The sequence below is a fragment of the Bombus terrestris genome, unplaced genomic scaffold (genome assembly GCF_910591885.1).
Source record: "Bombus terrestris unplaced genomic scaffold, iyBomTerr1.2, whole genome shotgun sequence".
Lineage (NCBI taxonomy): Eukaryota > Metazoa > Arthropoda > Insecta > Hymenoptera > Apidae > Bombus > Bombus terrestris.
The window spans coordinates 331143-349986 of NW_025963552.1; positions in this window are offsets into that span (position 1 = coordinate 331143).

Genomic DNA, 18844 nt, shown 5'->3' on the forward strand with positions numbered 1-18844 from the left:
GTTTCAATGTCAGTATGTGCCAAACCGTTGGATTATGACACACCTTTACGCGTCTCTCGCTCGCTGCGCTCGCTCGAAAACTATAGCCTAACCTAAAACCAATCCCTCTTGCGTTAGTCATTCGATATGAAGGCAACTTATTTCGAATTTGCGAACGTGTCGGATCGTATGTGAGGTAGGAATAAATTTTTACGAGCGAGCGGAGCGAGTGAGCAACGATCACAATTTGCAAGGTATACATATACCTTATATTGCCTTGCATACATTTCGCATTATTACCTAACTTTGTCAGCCATTTCGGACATCACATTGCACTGTACTATGTGGAAATAGTACTATTTATGTGATACTATTCATAAACTGTAAACATTTGTCAGTAGGCAATAGGATAAAGACCTCCGGCTCCTCGGGCTGGTGCGAATGTTTCAATGTCCGTATGTGACAAACCGTTGGATTGTGACACACCTTTACGCGTCTCTCGCTCGCTGCGCTCGCTCGAAAACTGTAGCCGAACCTAAAACCAATCCATCTTGCGTTCATTATTCGATATGGTGGCGACATATTTCGAATTTGCGAACGTGTCGGATCGGTTGTGAGGTTGGAGTAGATAATTACGAGCGAGCGGAGCGAGCGAGCAACGATCACAATTTGCAAGGTATACATATACCTTGCAATATGCATATATATCGTGTTAGTACCTAATTTTGTCAGCCACTTCGGACATCACATTGCACTGTAGTATGTGGAAATAGTACTATTTATGTGGTACTATTCATAAACTGTAAACATTTGTCAGTAGGCAATAGGATAAAGACTTCCGGCTCCTCGGGCTAGTGCGAATGTTTCAATGTCCGTATGTGCCAAACCGTTGGATTGTGACACACCTTTACGCGTCTCTCGCTCGCTGCGCTCGCTCGAAAACTATAGCCTAACCTAAAACCAATCCCTCTTGCGTTAGTCATTCGATATGAAGGCGACTTATTTCGAATTTGCGAACGTGTCGGATCGTATGTGAGGTTGGACTAAATTTTTACGAGCGAGCGGAGCGAGCGAGCAACGATCACAATTTGCAAGGTATACATATACCTTATATTGCCTTGCATACATTTCGTGTTATTACCTAATTTTGTCAGCCATTTCGAACATCACATTGCACTGTAGTATGTGGAAATAGTACTATTTATGTGGTACTATTCATAAACTGTAAACATTTGTCAGTAGGCCATTGGATAAAGAGTTCCGGCTCCTCGGGCTGGTGCGAATGTTTCAATGTCCGTATGTGCCAAACCGTTGGATTGTGACACACCTTTACGCGTCTCTCGCTCGCTGCGCTCGCTCGAAAACTATAGCCTAACCTAAAACCAATCCCTCTTCCGTTAGTCATTCGATATGAAGGCGACTTATTTCGAATTTGCGAACGTGTCGGATCGTATGTGAGGTTGGACTAAATTTTTACGAGCGAGCGGAGTGAGCGAGCAACGATCACAATTTGCAAGGTATACATATACCTTATATTGCCTTGCATACATTTCGTGTTATTACCTAATTTTGTCAGCCATTTCGAACATCACATTGCACTGTACTATGTGGAAATAGTACTATTTATGTGAAACTATTCATAAACTGTAAACATTTGTCAGTAGGCAATAGGATAAAGAGTTCCGGCTCCTCGGGCTAGTGCGAATGTTTCAATGTCCGTATGTGCCAAACCGTTGGATTGTGACACACCTTTACGCGTCTCTCGCTCGCTGCGCTCGCTCGAAAACTATAGCCTAACCTAAAACCAATCCATCTTGCGTTCATTATTCGATATGGTGGCGACATATTTCGAATTTGCGAACGTGTCGGATCGTATGTGAGGTTGGACTAAATTTTTACGAGCGAGCGGAGCGAGCGAGCAACGATCACAATTTGCAGGGTATACATACACCTTGCTATATGCATATATATCGTGTTAGTACCTAATTTTGTCAGCCACTTCGGACATCATATTGCACTGTAGTATGTGGAGATAGTTCTATTTAGGTGAAACTATTCACAAACTGTAAACATTTGTCAGTAGGCAATATGATAAAGACTTCCGGCTCCTCGGGCTGGTGTGAATGTTTCAATGTCAGTATGTGCCAAACCGTTGGATTATGACACACCTTTACGCGTCTCTCGCTCGCTGCGCTCGCTCGAAAACTATAGCCTAACCTAAAACCAATCCCTCTTGCGTTAGTCATTCGATGTGAAGGCAACTTATTTCGAATTTGCGAACGTGTCGGATCGTATGTGAGGTAGGAATAAATTTTTACGAGCGAGCGGAGCGAGTGAGCAACGATCACAATTTGCAAGGTATACATATACCATATATTGCCTTGCATACATTTCGTGTTATTACCTAATTTGGTCAGCCATTTCGGACATCACATTGCACTGTACTATGTGGAAATAGTACTATTTATGTGAAACTATTCACAAACTGTAAACATTTGTCAGTAGGCAATATGATAAAGACTTCCGGCTCCTCGGGCTGGTGTGAATGTTTCAATGTCAGTATGTGCCAAACCGTTGGATTATGACACACCTTTACGCGTCTCTCGCTCGCTGCGCTCGCTCGAAAACTATAGCCTAACCTAAAACCAATCCCTCTTGCGTTAGTCATTCGATATGAAGGCAACTTATTTCGAATTTGCGAACGTGTCGGATCGTATGTGAGGTAGGACTAAATTTTTACGAGCGAGCGGAGCGAGTGAGCAACGATCACAATTTCCAAGCTATACATATACCTAATGTTGCCTTGCATATATTTCGTGTTATTACCTAATTTTGTCAGCCACTTCGGACATCACATTGCACTGTAGTATGTGGAAATAGTACTATTTATGTGATACCATTCATAAACTGTAAACATTTGTCAGTAGGAAATAGGATAAAGACTTCCGGCTCCTCGGGCTGGTGCGAATGTTTCAATGTCCGTATGTGCCAAACCGTTGGATTGTGACACACCTTTACGCGTCTCTCGCTCGCTGCGCTCGCTCGAAAACTGTAGCCTAACCTAAAACCAATCTCTCTTGCGTTAGTCATTCGATATGAAGGCGACTTATTTCGAATTTGCGAACGTGTCGGATCGTATGTGAGGTTGGACTAAATTTTTACGAGCGAGCGGAGCGAGCGAGCAACGATCACAATTTGCAAGGTATACATATACCTTATATTGCCTTGCATACATTTCGTGTTATTACCTAATTTTGTCAGCCATTTCGGACATCACATTGCACTGTACTATGTGGAAATAGTACTATTTATGTGAAAATATTCATAAACTGTAAACATTTGTCAGTAGGCAATATGATAAAGACTACCGGCTCCTCGGGCTGGTGCGAATGTTTCAATGTCAGTATGTGCCAAACCGTTCGATTGTGACACACCTTTACGCGTCTCTCGCTCGCTGCGCTCGCTCGAAAACTGTAGCCTAACCTAAAACCAATCCATCTTGCGTTCATTATTCGATATGGTGGCGACATATTTCCAATTTGCGAACGTGCCGGATCGGTTGTGAGGTTGGAGTAGATAATTACGAGCGAGCGGAGCGAGCTAGCAACGATCACAATTTGCAAGGTATACATATACCTTATATTGCCTTGCATACATTTCGTGTTATTACCTAATTTTGTCAGCCATTTCGGACATCACATTGCACTGTACTATGTGGAAATAGTACTATTTATGTGAAACTATTCATAAACTGTAAACATTAGTCAGTAGGCCATAGGATAAAGACTTCCGGCTCCTCGGGCTGGTGCGAATGTTTCAATGTCCGTATGTGACAAACCGTTGGATTGTGACACACCTTTACGCGTGTCTCGCTCGCTGCGCTCGCTCTAAAACGATAGCCTAACCTAAAACCAATCCCTCTTGCGTTAGTCATTCGATATGAAGGCGACTTAATTCGAATTTGCGAACGTGTCGGATCGTATGCGAGGTTGGACTAAATTTTTACGAGCGAGCGGAGCGAGCGAGCAACGATCACAATTTGCAAGGTATACATATACCTTATATTGCCTTGCATACATTTCGTGTTATTACCTAATTTGGTCAGCCATTTCGGACATCACACTGCACTGTACTATGTGGAAATAGTACTATTTATGTGAAACTATTCATAAACTGTAAACATTTGTCAGTAGGCCATTGGATAAAGAGTTCCGGCTCCTCGGGCTGGTGCGAATGTTTCAATGTCAGTATGTGCCAAACCGTTCGATGGTGACACACCTTTACGCGTCTCTCGCTCGCTGCGCTCGCTCGAAAACTATAGCCTAACCTAAAACCAATCCATCTTGCGTTCATTATTCGATATGGTGGCGACATATTTCGAATTTGCGAACGTGTCGGATCGGTTGTGAGGTTGGAGTAGATAATTACGAGCGAGCGGAGCGAGCGAGCAACGATCACAATTTGCAAGGTATACATATACCTTGCAATATGCATATATATCGTGTTAGTACCGAATTTTGTCAGCCACTTCGGACATCACATTGCACTGTAGTATGTGGAAATAGTACTATTTATGTGGTACTATTCATAAACTGTAAACATTTGTCAGTAGGCAATAGGATAAAGACTTCCGGCTTCTCGGGCTAGTGCGAATGTTTCAATGTCCGTATGTGCCAAACCGTTGGATTGTGACACACCTTTACGCGTCTCTCGCTCGCTGCGCTCGCTCGAAAACTATAGCCTAACCTAAAACCAATCCCTCTTGCGTTAGTCATTCGATATGAAGGCGACTTATTTCGAATTTGCGAACGTGTCGGATCGTATGTGAGGTTGGACTAAATTTTTACGAGCGAGCGAGCAACGATCACAATTTGCAAGGTATACATATACCTTACATTGCCTTGCATACATTTCGTGTTATTACCTAATTTTGTCAGCCATTTCGGACATCACATTGCACTGTACTATGTGGAAATAGTACTATTTATGTGAAACTATTCATAAACTGTAAACATTAGTCAGTAGGCCATAGGATAAAGACTTCCGGCTCCTCGGGCTGGTGCGAATGTTTCAATGTCCGTATGTGACAAACCGTTGGATTGTGACACACCTTTACGCGTGTCTCGCTCGCTGCGCTCGCTCTAAAACGATAGCCTAACCTAAAACCAATCCCTCTTGCGTTAGTCATTCGATATGAAGGCGACTTAATTCGAATTTGCGAACGTGTCGGATCGTATGCGAGGTTGGACTAAAGTTTTACGAGCGAGCGGAGCGAGCGAGCAACGATCACAGTTTGCAAGGTATACATATACCTTGCAATATGCATATATATCGTGTTAGTACCTAATTTTGTCAGCCACTTCGGACATCACATTGCACTTTAGTATGTGGAAATAGTACTATTTATGTGATACTATTCATAAACTGTAAACGTTTGTCAGTAGGCAATAGGATAGAGACTTCCGGCTCCTCGGGCTGGTGCGAATGTTTCAATGTCCGTATGTGCCAAACCGTTGGATTGTGACACACCTTTACACGTCTCTCGCTCGCTGCGCTCGCTCGAAAACTATAGCCTAACCTAAAACCAATCCCTCTTGCGTTAGTCATTCGATATGAAGGCAACTTATTTCGAATTTGCGAACGTGTCGGATCGTATGTGAGGTTGGACTAAATTTTTACGAGCGAGCGGAGCGAGCGAGCAACGATCACAATTTGCAGGGTATACATACACCTTGCTATATGCATATATATCGTGTTAGTACCTAATTTTGTCAGCCACTTCGGACATCACATTGCACTGTAGTATGTGGAGATAGTACTATTTAGGTGAAACTATTCACAAACTGTAAACATTTGTCAGTAGGCAATATGATAAAGACTTCCGGCTCCTCGGGCTGGTGTGAATGTTTCAATGTCAGTATGTGCCAAACCGTTGGATTATGACACACCTTTACGCGTCTCTCGCTCGCTGCGCTCGCTCGAAAACTATAGCCTAACCTAAAACCAATCCCTCTTGCGTTAGTCATTCGATATGAAGGCAACTTATTTCGAATTTGCGAACGTGTCGGATCGTATGTGAGGTAGGAATAAATTTTTACGAGCGAGCGGAGCGAGTGAGCAACGATCACAATTTGCAAGGTATACATATACCTTATATTGCCTTGCATACATTTCGTGTTATTACCTAATTTGGTCAGCCATTTCGGACATCACATTGCACTGTACTATGTGGAAATAGTACTATTTATGTGAAACTATTCACAAACTGTAAACATTTGTCAGTAGGCAATATGATAAAGACTTCCGGCTCCTCGGGCTGGTGTGAATGTTTCAATGTCAGTATGTGCCAAACCGTTGGATTATGACACACCTTTACGCGTCTCTCGCTCGCTGCGCTCGCTCGAAAACTATAGCCTAACCTAAAACCAATCCCTCTTGCGTTAGTCATTCGATATGAAGGCAACTTATTTCGAATTTGCGAACGTGTCGGATCGTATGTGAGGTAGGACTAAATTTTTACGAGCGAGCGGAGCGAGTGAGCAACGATCACAATTTCCAAGCTATACATATACCTAATGTTGCCTTGCATATATTTCGTGTTATTACCTAATTTTGTCAGCCACTTCGGACATCACATTGCACTGTAGTATGTGGAAATAGTACTATTTATGTGATACCATTCATAAACTGTAAACATTTGTCAGTAGGAAATAGGATAAAGACTTCCGGCTCCTCGGGCTGGTGCGAATGTTTCAATGTCCGTATGTGCCAAACCGTTGGATTGTGACACACCTTTACGCGTCTCTCGCTCGCTGCGCTCGCTCGAAAACTGTAGCCTAACCTAAAACCAATCCCTCTTGCGTTAGTCATTCGATATGAAGGCGACTTATTTCGAATTTGCGAACGTGTCGGATCGTATGTGAGGTTGGACTAAATTTTTACGAGCGAGCGGAGCGAGCGAGCAACGATCACAATTTGCAAGGTATACATATACCTTATATTGCCTTGCATACATTTCGTGTTATTACCTAATTTTGTCAGCCATTTCGGACATCACATTGCACTGTACTATGTGGAAATAGTACTATTTATGTGAAAATATTCATAAACTGTAAACATTTGTCAGTAGGCAATATGATAAAGACTACCGGCTCCTCGGGCTGGTGCGAATGTTTCAATGTCAGTATGTGCCAAACCGTTCGATTGTGACACACCTTTACGAGTCTCTCGCTCGCTGCGCTCGCTCGAAAACTGTAGCCTAACCTAAAACCAATCCATCTTGCGTTCATTATTCGATATGGTGGCGACATATTTCCAATTTGCGAACGTGCCGGATCGGTTGTGAGGTTGGAGTAGATAATTACGAGCGAGCGGAGCGAGCTAGCAACGATCACAATTTGCAAGGTATACATATACCTTATATTGCCTTGCATACATTTCGTGTTATTACCTAATTTTGTCAGCCATTTCGGACATCACATTGCACTGTACTATGTGGAAATAGTACTATTTATGTGAAACTATTCATAAACTGTAAACATTAGTCAGTAGGCCATAGGATAAAGACTTCCGGCTCCTCGGGCTGGTGCGAATGTTTCAATGTCCGTATGTGACAAACCGTTGGATTGTGACACACCTTTACGCGTGTCTCGCTCGCTGCGCTCGCTCTAAAACGATAGCCTAACCTAAAACCAATCCCTCTTGCGTTAGTCATTCGATATGAAGGCGACTTAATTCGAATTTGCGAACGTGTCGGATCGTATGCGAGGTTGGACTAAATTTTTACGAGCGAGCGGAGCGAGCGAGCAACGATCACAATTTGAAAGGTATACATATACCTTATATTGCCTTGCATACATTTCGTGTTATTACCTAATTTGGTCAGCCATTTCGGACATCACACTGCACTGTACTATGTGGAAATAGTACTATTTATGTGAAACTATTCATAAACTGTAAACATTTGTCAGTAGGCCATTGGATAAAGAGTTCCGGCTCCTCGGGCTGGTGCGAATGTTTCAATGTCAGTATGTGCCAAACCGTTCGATGGTGACACACCTTTACGCGTCTCTCGCTCGCTGCGCTCGCTCGAAAACTATAGCCTAACCTAAAACCAATCCATCTTGCGTTCATTATTCGATATGGTGGCGACATATTTCGAATTTGCGAACGTGTCGGATCGGTTGTGAGGTTGGAGTAGATAATTACGAGCGAGCGGAGCGAGCGAGCAACGATCACAATTTGCAAGGTATACATATACCTTGCAATATGCATATATATCGTGTTAGTACCGAATTTTGTCAGCCACTTCGGACATCACATTGCACTGTAGTATGTGGAAATAGTACTATTTATGTGGTACTATTCATAAACTGTAAACATTTGTCAGTAGGCAATAGGATAAAGACTTCCGGCTTCTCGGGCTAGTGCGAATGTTTCAATGTCCGTATGTGCCAAACCGTTGGATTGTGACACACCTTTACGCGTCTCTCGCTCGCTGCGCTCGCTCGAAAACTATAGCCTAACCTAAAACCAATCCCTCTTGCGTTAGTCATTCGATATGAAGGCGACTTATTTCGAATTTGCGAACGTGTCGGATCGTATGTGAGGTTGGACTAAATTTTTACGAGCGAGCGAGCAACGATCACAATTTGCAAGGTATACATATACCTTACATTGCCTTGCATACATTTCGTGTTATTACCTAATTTTGTCAGCCATTTCGGACATCACATTGCACTGTACTATGTGGAAATAGTACTATTTATGTGAAACTATTCATAAACTGTAAACATTAGTCAGTAGGCCATAGGATAAAGACTTCCGGCTCCTCGGGCTGGTGCGAATGTTTCAATGTCCGTATGTGACAAACCGTTGGATTGTGACACACCTTTACGCGTGTCTCGCTCGCTGCGCTCGCTCTAAAACGATAGCCTAACCTAAAACCAATCCCTCTTGCGTTAGTCATTCGATATGAAGGCGACTTAATTCGAATTTGCGAACGTGTCGGATCGTATGCGAGGTTGGACTAAAGTTTTACGAGCGAGCGGAGCGAGCGAGCAACGATCACAGTTTGCAAGGTATACATATACCTTGCAATATGCATATATATCGTGTTAGTACCTAATTTTGTCAGCCACTTCGGACATCACATTGCACTTTAGTATGTGGAAATAGTACTATTTATGTGATACTATTCATAAACTGTAAACGTTTGTCAGTAGGCAATAGGATAGAGACTTCCGGCTCCTCGGGCTGGTGCGAATGTTTCAATGTCCGTATGTGCCAAACCGTTGGATTGTGACACACCTTTACACGTCTCTCGCTCGCTGCGCTCGCTCGAAAACTATAGCCTAACCTAAAACCAATCCCTCTTGCGTTAGTCATTCGATATGAAGGCAACTTATTTCGAATTTGCGAACGTGTCGGATCGTATGTGAGGTTGGACTAAATTTTTACGAGCGAGCGGAGCGAGCGAGCAACGATCACAATTTGCAGGGTATACATACACCTTGCTATATGCATATATATCGTGTTAGTACCTAATTTTGTCAGCCACTTCGGACATCACATTGCACTGTAGTATGTGGAGATAGTTCTATTTAGGTGAAACTATTCACAAACTGTAAACATTTGTCAGTAGGCAATATGATAAAGACTTCCGGCTCCTCGGGCTGGTGTGAATGTTTCAATGTCAGTATGTGCCAAACCGTTGGATTATGACACACCTTTACGCGTCTCTCGCTCGCTGCGCTCGCTCGAAAACTATAGCCTAACCTAAAACCAATCCCTCTTGCGTTAGTCATTCGATATGAAGGCAACTTATTTCGAATTTGCGAACGTGTCGGATCGTATGTGAGGTAGGAATAAATTTTTACGAGCGAGCGGAGCGAGTGAGCAACGATCACAATTTGCAAGGTATACATATACCTTATATTGCCTTGCATACATTTCGTGTTATTACCTAATTTGGTCAGTCATTTCGGACATCACATTGCACTGTACTATGTGGAAATAGTACTATTTATGTGAAACTATTCACAAACTGTAAACATTTGTCAGTAGGCAATATGATAAAGACTTCCGGCTCCTCGGGCTGGTGTGAATGTTTCAATGTCAGTATGTGCCAAACCGTTGGATTATGACACACCTTTACGCGTCTCTCGCTCGCTGCGCTCGCTCGAAAACTATAGCCTAACCTAAAACCAATCCCTCTTGCGTTAGTCATTCGATATGAAGGCAACTTATTTCGAATTTGCGAACGTGTCGGATCGTATGTGAGGTAGGACTAAATTTTTACGAGCGAGCGGAGCGAGTGAGCAACGATCACAATTTCCAAGCTATACATATACCTAATGTTGCCTTGCATATATTTCGTGTTATTACCTAATTTTGTCAGCCACTTCGGACATCACATTGCACTGTAGTATGTGGAAATAGTACTATTTATGTGATACCATTCATAAACTGTAAACATTTGTCAGTAGGAAATAGGATAAAGACTTCCGGCTCCTCGGGCTGGTGCGAATGTTTCAATGTCCGTATGTGCCAAACCGTTGGATTGTGACACACCTTTACGCGTCTCTCGCTCGCTGCGCTCGCTCGAAAACTGTAGCCTAACCTAAAACCAATCCCTCTTGCGTTAGTCATTCGATATGAAGGCGACTTATTTCGAATTTGCGAACGTGTCGGATCGTATGTGAGGTTGGACTAAATTTTTACGAGCGAGCGGAGCGAGCGAGCAACGATCACAATTTGCAAGGTATACATATACCTTATATTGCCTTGCATACATTTCGTGTTATTACCTAATTTTGTCAGCCATTTCGGACATCACATTGCACTGTACTATGTGGAAATAGTACTATTTATGTGAAAATATTCATAAACTGTAAACATTTGTCAGTAGGCAATATGATAAAGACTACCGGCTCCTCGGGCTGGTGCGAATGTTTCAATGTCAGTATGTGCCAAACCGTTCGATTGTGACACACCTTTACGAGTCTCTCGCTCGCTGCGCTCGCTCGAAAACTGTAGCCTAACCTAAAACCAATCCATCTTGCGTTCATTATTCGATATGGTGGCGACATATTTCCAATTTGCGAACGTGCCGGATCGGTTGTGAGGTTGGAGTAGATAATTACGAGCGAGCGGAGCGAGCTAGCAACGATCACAATTTGCAAGGTATACATATACCTTATATTGCCTTGCATACATTTCGTGTTATTACCTAATTTTGTCAGCCATTTCGGACATCACATTGCACTGTACTATGTGGAAATAGTACTATTTATGTGAAACTATTCATAAACTGTAAACATTAGTCAGTAGGCCATAGGATAAAGACTTCCGGCTCCTCGGGCTGGTGCGAATGTTTCAATGTCCGTATGTGACAAACCGTTGGATTGTGACACACCTTTACGCGTGTCTCGCTCGCTGCGCTCGCTCTAAAACGATAGCCTAACCTAAAACCAATCCCTCTTGCGTTAGTCATTCGATATGAAGGCGACTTAATTCGAATTTGCGAACGTGTCGGATCGTATGCGAGGTTGGACTAAATTTTTACGAGCGAGCGGAGCGAGCGAGCAACGATCACAATTTGAAAGGTATACATATACCTTATATTGCCTTGCATACATTTCGTGTTATTACCTAATTTGGTCAGCCATTTCGGACATCACACTGCACTGTACTATGTGGAAATAGTACTATTTATGTGAAACTATTCATAAACTGTAAACATTTGTCAGTAGGCCATTGGATAAAGAGTTCCGGCTCCTCGGGCTGGTGCGAATGTTTCAATGTCAGTATGTGCCAAACCGTTCGATGGTGACACACCTTTACGCGTCTCTCGCTCGCTGCGCTCGCTCGAAAACTATAGCCTAACCTAAAACCAATCCATCTTGCGTTCATTATTCGATATGGTGGCGACATATTTCGAATTTGCGAACGTGTCGGATCGGTTGTGAGGTTGGAGTAGATAATTACGAGCGAGCGGAGCGAGCGAGCAACGATCACAATTTGCAAGGTATACATATACCTTGCAATATGCATATATATCGTGTTAGTACCTAATTTTGTCAGCCACTTCGGACATCACATTGCACTGTAGTATGTGGAAATAGTACTATTTATGTGGTACTATTCATAAACTGTAAACATTTGTCAGTAGGCAATAGGATAAAGACTTCCGGCTCCTCGGGCTAGTGCGAATGTTTCAATGTCCGTATGTGCCAAACCGTTGGATTGTGACACACCTTTACGCGTCTCTCGCTCGCTGCGCTCGCTCGAAAACTATAGCCTAACCTAAAACCAATCCCTCTTGCGTTAGTCATTCGATATGAAGGCGACTTATTTCGAATTTGCGAACGTGTCGGATCGTATGTGAGGTTGGACTAAATTTTTACGAGCGAGCGAGCAACGATCACAATTTGCAAGGTATACATATACCTTATATTGCCTTGCATACATTTCGTGTTATTACCTAATTTTGTCAGCCATTTCGGACATCACATTGCACTGTACTATGTGGAAATAGTACTATTTATGTGAAACTATTCATAAACTGTAAACATTAGTCAGTAGGCCATAGGATAAAGACTTCCGGCTCCTCGGGCTGGTGCGAATGTTTCAATGTCCGTATGTGACAAACCGTTGGATTGTGACACACCTTTACGCGTGTCTCGCTCGCTGCGCTCGCTCTAAAACGATAGCCTAACCTAAAACCAATCCCTCTTGCGTTAGTCATTCGATATGAAGGCGACTTAATTCGAATTTGCGAACGTGTCGGATCGTATGCGAGGTTGGACTAAAGTTTTACGAGCGAGCGGAGCGAGCGAGCAACGATCACAATTTGCAAGGTATACATATACCTTATATTGCCTTGCATACATTTCGTGTTATTACCTAATTTGGTCAGCCATTTCGGACATCACACTGCACTGTACTATGTGGAAATAGTACTATTTATGTGAAACTATTCATAAACTGTAAACATTTGTCAGTAGGCCATTGGATAAAGAGTTCCGGCTCCTCGGGCTGGTGCGAATGTTTCAATGTCAGTATGTGCCAAACCGTTCGATGGTGACACACCTTTACGCGTCTCTCGCTCGCTGCGCTCGCTCGAAAACTATAGCCTAACCTAAAACCAATCCATCTTGCGTTCATTATTCGATATGGTGGCGACATATTTCGAATTTGCGAACGTGTCGGATCGGTTGTGAGGTTGGAGTAGATAATTACGAGCGAGCGGAGCGAGCGAGCAACGATCACAATTTGCAAGGTATACATATACCTTGCAATATGCATATATATCGTGTTAGTACCTAATTTTGTCAGCCACTTCGGACATCACATTGCACTGTAGTATGTGGAAATAGTACTATTTATGTGGTACTATTCATAAACTGTAAACATTTGTCAGTAGGCAATAGGAGAAAGACTTCCGGCTCCTCGGGCTAGTGCGAATGTTTCAATGTCCGTATGTGCCAAACCGTTGGATTGTGACACACCTTTACGCGTCTCTCGCTCGCTGCGCTCGCTCGAAAACTATAGCCTAACCTAAAACCAATCCCTCTTGCGTTAGTCATTCGATATGAAGGCGACTTATTTCGAATTTGCGAACGTGTCGGATCGTATGTGAGGTTGGACTAAATTTTTACGAGCGAGCGAGCAACGATCACAATTTGCAAGGTATACATATACCTTATATTGCCTTGCATACATTTCGTGTTATTACCTAATTTTGTCAGCCATTTCGGACATCACATTGCACTGTACTATGTGGAAATAGTACTATTTATGTGAAACTATTCATAAACTGTAAACATTAGTCAGTAGGCCATAGGATAAAGACTTCCGGCTCCTCGGGCTGGTGCGAATGTTTCAATGTCCGTATGTGACAAACCGTTGGATTGTGACACACCTTTACGCGTGTCTCGCTCGCTGCGCTCGCTCTAAAACGATAGCCTAACCTAAAACCAATCCCTCTTGCGTTAGTCATTCGATATGAAGGCGACTTAATTCGAATTTGCGAACGTGTCGGATCGTATGCGAGGTTGGACTAAAGTTTTACGAGCGAGCGGAGCGAGCGAGCAACGATCACAATTTGCAAGGTATACATATACCTTGCAATATGCATATATATCGTGTTAGTACCTAATTTTGTCAGCCACTTCGGACATCACATTGCACTTTAGTATGTGGAAATAGTACTATTTATGTGATACTATTCATAAACTGTAAACATTTGTCAGTAGGCAATAGGATAAAGACTTCCGGCTCCTCGGGCTGGTGCGAATGTTTCAATGTCCGTATGTGCCAAACCGTTGGATTGTGACACACCTTTACACGTCTCTCGCTCGCTGCGCTCGCTCGAAAACTATAGCCTAACCTAAAACCAATCCCTCTTGCGTTAGTCATTCGATATGAAGGCAACTTATTTCGAATTTGCGAACGTGTCGGATCGTATGTGAGGTTGGACTAAATTTTTACGAGCGAGCGGAGCGAGCGAGCAACGATCACAATTTCCAAGCTATACATATACCTAATGTTGCCTTGCATATATTTCGTGTTATTACCTAATTTTGTCAGCCACTTCGGACATCACATTGCAGTGTAGTATGTGGAAATATTACTATTTATGTGATACTATTCATAAACTGTGAACATTTGTCAGCAGGCAATAGGATAAAGACTGCCGGCTCCTCGGGCTGGTGCGAATGTTTCAATGTCCGTATGTGCCAAACCGTTGGATTGTGACACACCTTTACGCGACTCTCGCTCGCTGCGCTCGCTCGAAAACTATAGCCTAACCTAAAACGAATCCCTCTTGCGTCAGTCATTCGATATGAAGGCGACTTATTTCGAATTTGCGAACGTGTCGGATCGCATGTGAGATTGGACTAAATTTTTACGAGCGAGCGGAGCGAGCGAGCAACGATCACAATTTGCAAGGTATACATATACCTTATATTGCCTTGCATACATTTCGTGTTATTACCTAATTTGGTCAGCCATTTCGGACATCACACTGCACTGTACTATGTGGAAATAGTACTATTTATGTGAAACTATTCATAAACTGTAAACATTTGTCAGTAGGCCATTGGATAAAGAGTTCCGGCTCCTCGGGCTGGTGCGAATGTTTCAATGTCAGTATGTGCCAAACCGTTCGATGGTGACACACCTTTACGCGTCTCTCGCTCGCTGCGCTCGCTCGAAAACTATAGCCTAACCTAAAACCAATCCATCTTGCGTTCATTATTCGATATGGTGGCGACATATTTCGAATTTGCGAACGTGTCGGATCGGTTGTGAGGTTGGAGTAGATAATTACGAGCGAGCGGAGCGAGCGAGGAACGATCACAATTTGCAAGGTATACATATACCTTATATTGCCTTGCATACATTTCGCATTATTACCTAATTTTGTCAGCCATTTCGGACATCACATTGCACTGTACTATGTGGAAATAGTACTATTTATGTGATACTATTCATAAACTGTAAACATTTGTCAGTAGGCAATAGGATAAAGACCTCCGGCTCCTCGGGCTGGTGCGAATGTTTCAATGTCCGTATGTGACAAACCGTTGGATTGTGACACACCTTTACGCGTCTCTCGCTCGCTGCGCTCGCTCGAAAACTGTAGCCGAACCTAAAACCAATCCATCTTGCGTTCATTATTCGATATGGTGGCGACATATTTCGAATTTGCGAACGTGTCGGATCGGTTGTGAGGTTGGAGTAGATAATTACGAGCGAGCGGAGCGAGCGAGCAACGATCACAATTTGCAAGGTATACATATACCTTGCAATATGCATATATATCGTGTTAGTACCTAATTTTGTCAGCCACTTCGGACATCACATTGCACTGTAGTATGTGGAAATAGTACTATTTATGTGGTACTATTCATAAACTGTAAACATTTGTCAGTAGGCAATAGGATAAAGAGTTCCGGCTCCTCGGGCTAGTGCGAATGTTTCAATGTCCGTATGTGCCAAACCGTTGGATTGTGACACACCTTTACGCGTCTCTCGCTCGCTGCGCTCGCTCGAAAACTATAGCCTAACCTAAAACCAATCCATCTTGCGTTCATTATTCGATATGGTGGCGACATATTTCGAATTTGCGAACGTGTCGGATCGTATGTGAGGTTGGACTAAATTTTTACGAGCGAGCGGAGCGAGCGAGCAACGATCACAATTTGCAGGGTATACATACACCTTGCTATATGCATATATATCGTGTTAGTACCTAATTTTGTCAGCCACTTCGGACATCACATTGCACTGTAGTATGTGGAGATAGTTCTATTTAGGTGAAACTATTCACAAACTGTAAACATTTGTCAGTAGGCAATATGATAAAGACTTCCGGCTCCTCGGGCTGGTGTGAATGTTTCAATGTCAGTATGTGCCAAACCGTTGGATTATGACACACCTTTACGCGTCTCTCGCTCGCTGCGCTCGCTCGAAAACTATAGCCTAACCTAAAACCAATCCCTCTTGCGTTAGTCATTCGATATGAAGGCAACTTATTTCGAATTTGCGAACGTGTCGGATCGTATGTGAGGTAGGAATAAATTTTTACGAGCGAGCGGAGCGAGTGAGCAACGATCACAATTTGCAAGGTATACATATACCTTATATTGCCTTGCATACATTTCGTGTTATTACCTAATTTGGTCAGCCATTTCGGACATCACATTGCACTGTACTATGTGGAAATAGTACTATTTATGTGAAACTATTCATAAACTGTAAACATTTGTCAGTAGGCCATTGGATAAAGAGTTCCGGCTCCTCGGGCTGGTGCGAATGTTTCAATGTCCGTATGTGCCAAACCGTTGGATTGTGACACACCTTTACGCGTCTCTCGCTCGCTGCGCTCGCTCGAAAACTATAGCCTAACCTAAAACCAATCCATCTTGCGTTCATTATTCGATATGGTGGCGACATATTTCGAATTTGCGAACGTGTCGGATCGTATGTGAGGTTGGACTAAATTTTTACGAGCGAGCGGAGCGAGCGAGCAACGATCACAATTTGCAGGGTATACATACACCTTGCTATATGCATATATATCGTGTTAGTACCTAATTTTGTCAGCCACATCGGACATCACATTGCACTGTAGTATGTGGAGATAGTTCTATTTAGGTGAAACTATTCACAAACTGTAAACATTTGTCAGTATGCAATATGATAAAGACTTCCGGCTCCTCGGGCTGGTGTGAATGTTTCAATGTCAGTATGTGCCAAACCGTTGGATTATGACACACCTTTACGCGTCTCTCGCTCGCTGCGCTCGCTCGAAAACTATAGCCTAACCTAAAACCAATCCCTCTTGCGTTAGTCATTCGATATGAAGGCAACTTACTTCGAATTTGCGAACGTGTCGGATCGTATGTGAGGTAGGAATAAATTTTTACGAGCGAGCGGAGCGAGTGAGCAACGATCACAATTTGCAAGGTATACATATACCTTATATTGCCTTGCATACATTTCGTGTTATTACCTAATTTGGTCAGCCATTTCGGACATCACATTGCACTGTACCATGTGGAAATAGTACTATTTATGTGAAACTATTCATAAACTGTAAACATTTGTCAGTAGGCCATTGGATAAAGAGTTCCGGCTCCTCGGGCTGGTGCGAATGTTTCAATGTCAGTATGTGCCAAACCGTTCGATGGTGACACACCTTTACGCGTCTCTCGCTCGCTGCGCTCGCTCGAAAACTATAGCCTAACCTAAAACCAATCCATCTTGCGTTCATTATTCGATATGGTGGCGACATATTTCGAATTTGCGAACGTGTCGGATCGGTTGTGAGGTTGGAGTAGATAATTACGTGCGAGCGGAGCGAGCGAGGAACGATCACAATTTGCAAGGTATACATATACCTTATATTGCCTTGCATACATTTCGCATTATTACCTAATTTTGTCAGCCATTTCGGACATCACATTGCACTGTACTATGTGGAAATAGTACTATTTATGTGATACTATTCATAAACTGTAAACATTTGTCAGTAGGCAATAGGATAAAGACCTCCGGCTCCTCGGGCTGGTGCGAATGTTTCAATGTCCGTATGTGACAAACCGTTGGATTGTGACACACCTTTACGCGTCTCTCGCTCGCTGCGCTCGCTCGAAAACTGTAGCCGAACCTAAAACCAATCCATCTTGCGTTCATTATTCGATATGGTGGCGACATATTTCGAATTTGCGAACGTGTCGGATCGGTTGTGAGGTTGGAGTAGATAATTACGAGCGAGCGGAGCGAGCGAGCAACGATCACAATTTGCAAGGTATACATATACCTTGCAATATGCATATATATCGTGTTAGTACCTAATTTTGTCAGCCACTTCGGACATCACATTGCACTGTAGTATGTGGAAATAGTACTATTTATGTGGTACTATTCATAAACTGTAAACATTTGTCAGTAGGCAATAGGATAAAGACTTCCGGCTCCTCGGGCTAGTGCGAATGTTTCAATGTCCGTATGTGCCAAACCGTTGGATTGTGACACACCTTTACGCGTCTCTCGCTCGCTGCGCTCGCTCGAAAACTATAGCCTAACCTAAAACCAATCCCTCTTGCGTTAGTCATTCGATATGAAGGCGACTTATTTCGAATTTGCGAACGTGTCGGATCGTATGTGAGGTTGGACTAAATTTTTACGAGCGAGCGGAGCGAGCGAGCAACGATCACAATTTGCAAGGTATACATATACCTTATATTGCCTTGCATACATTTCGTGTTATTACCTAATTTTGTCAGCCATTTCGAACATCACATTGCACTGTACTATGTGGAAATAGTACTATTTATGTGAAACTATTCAT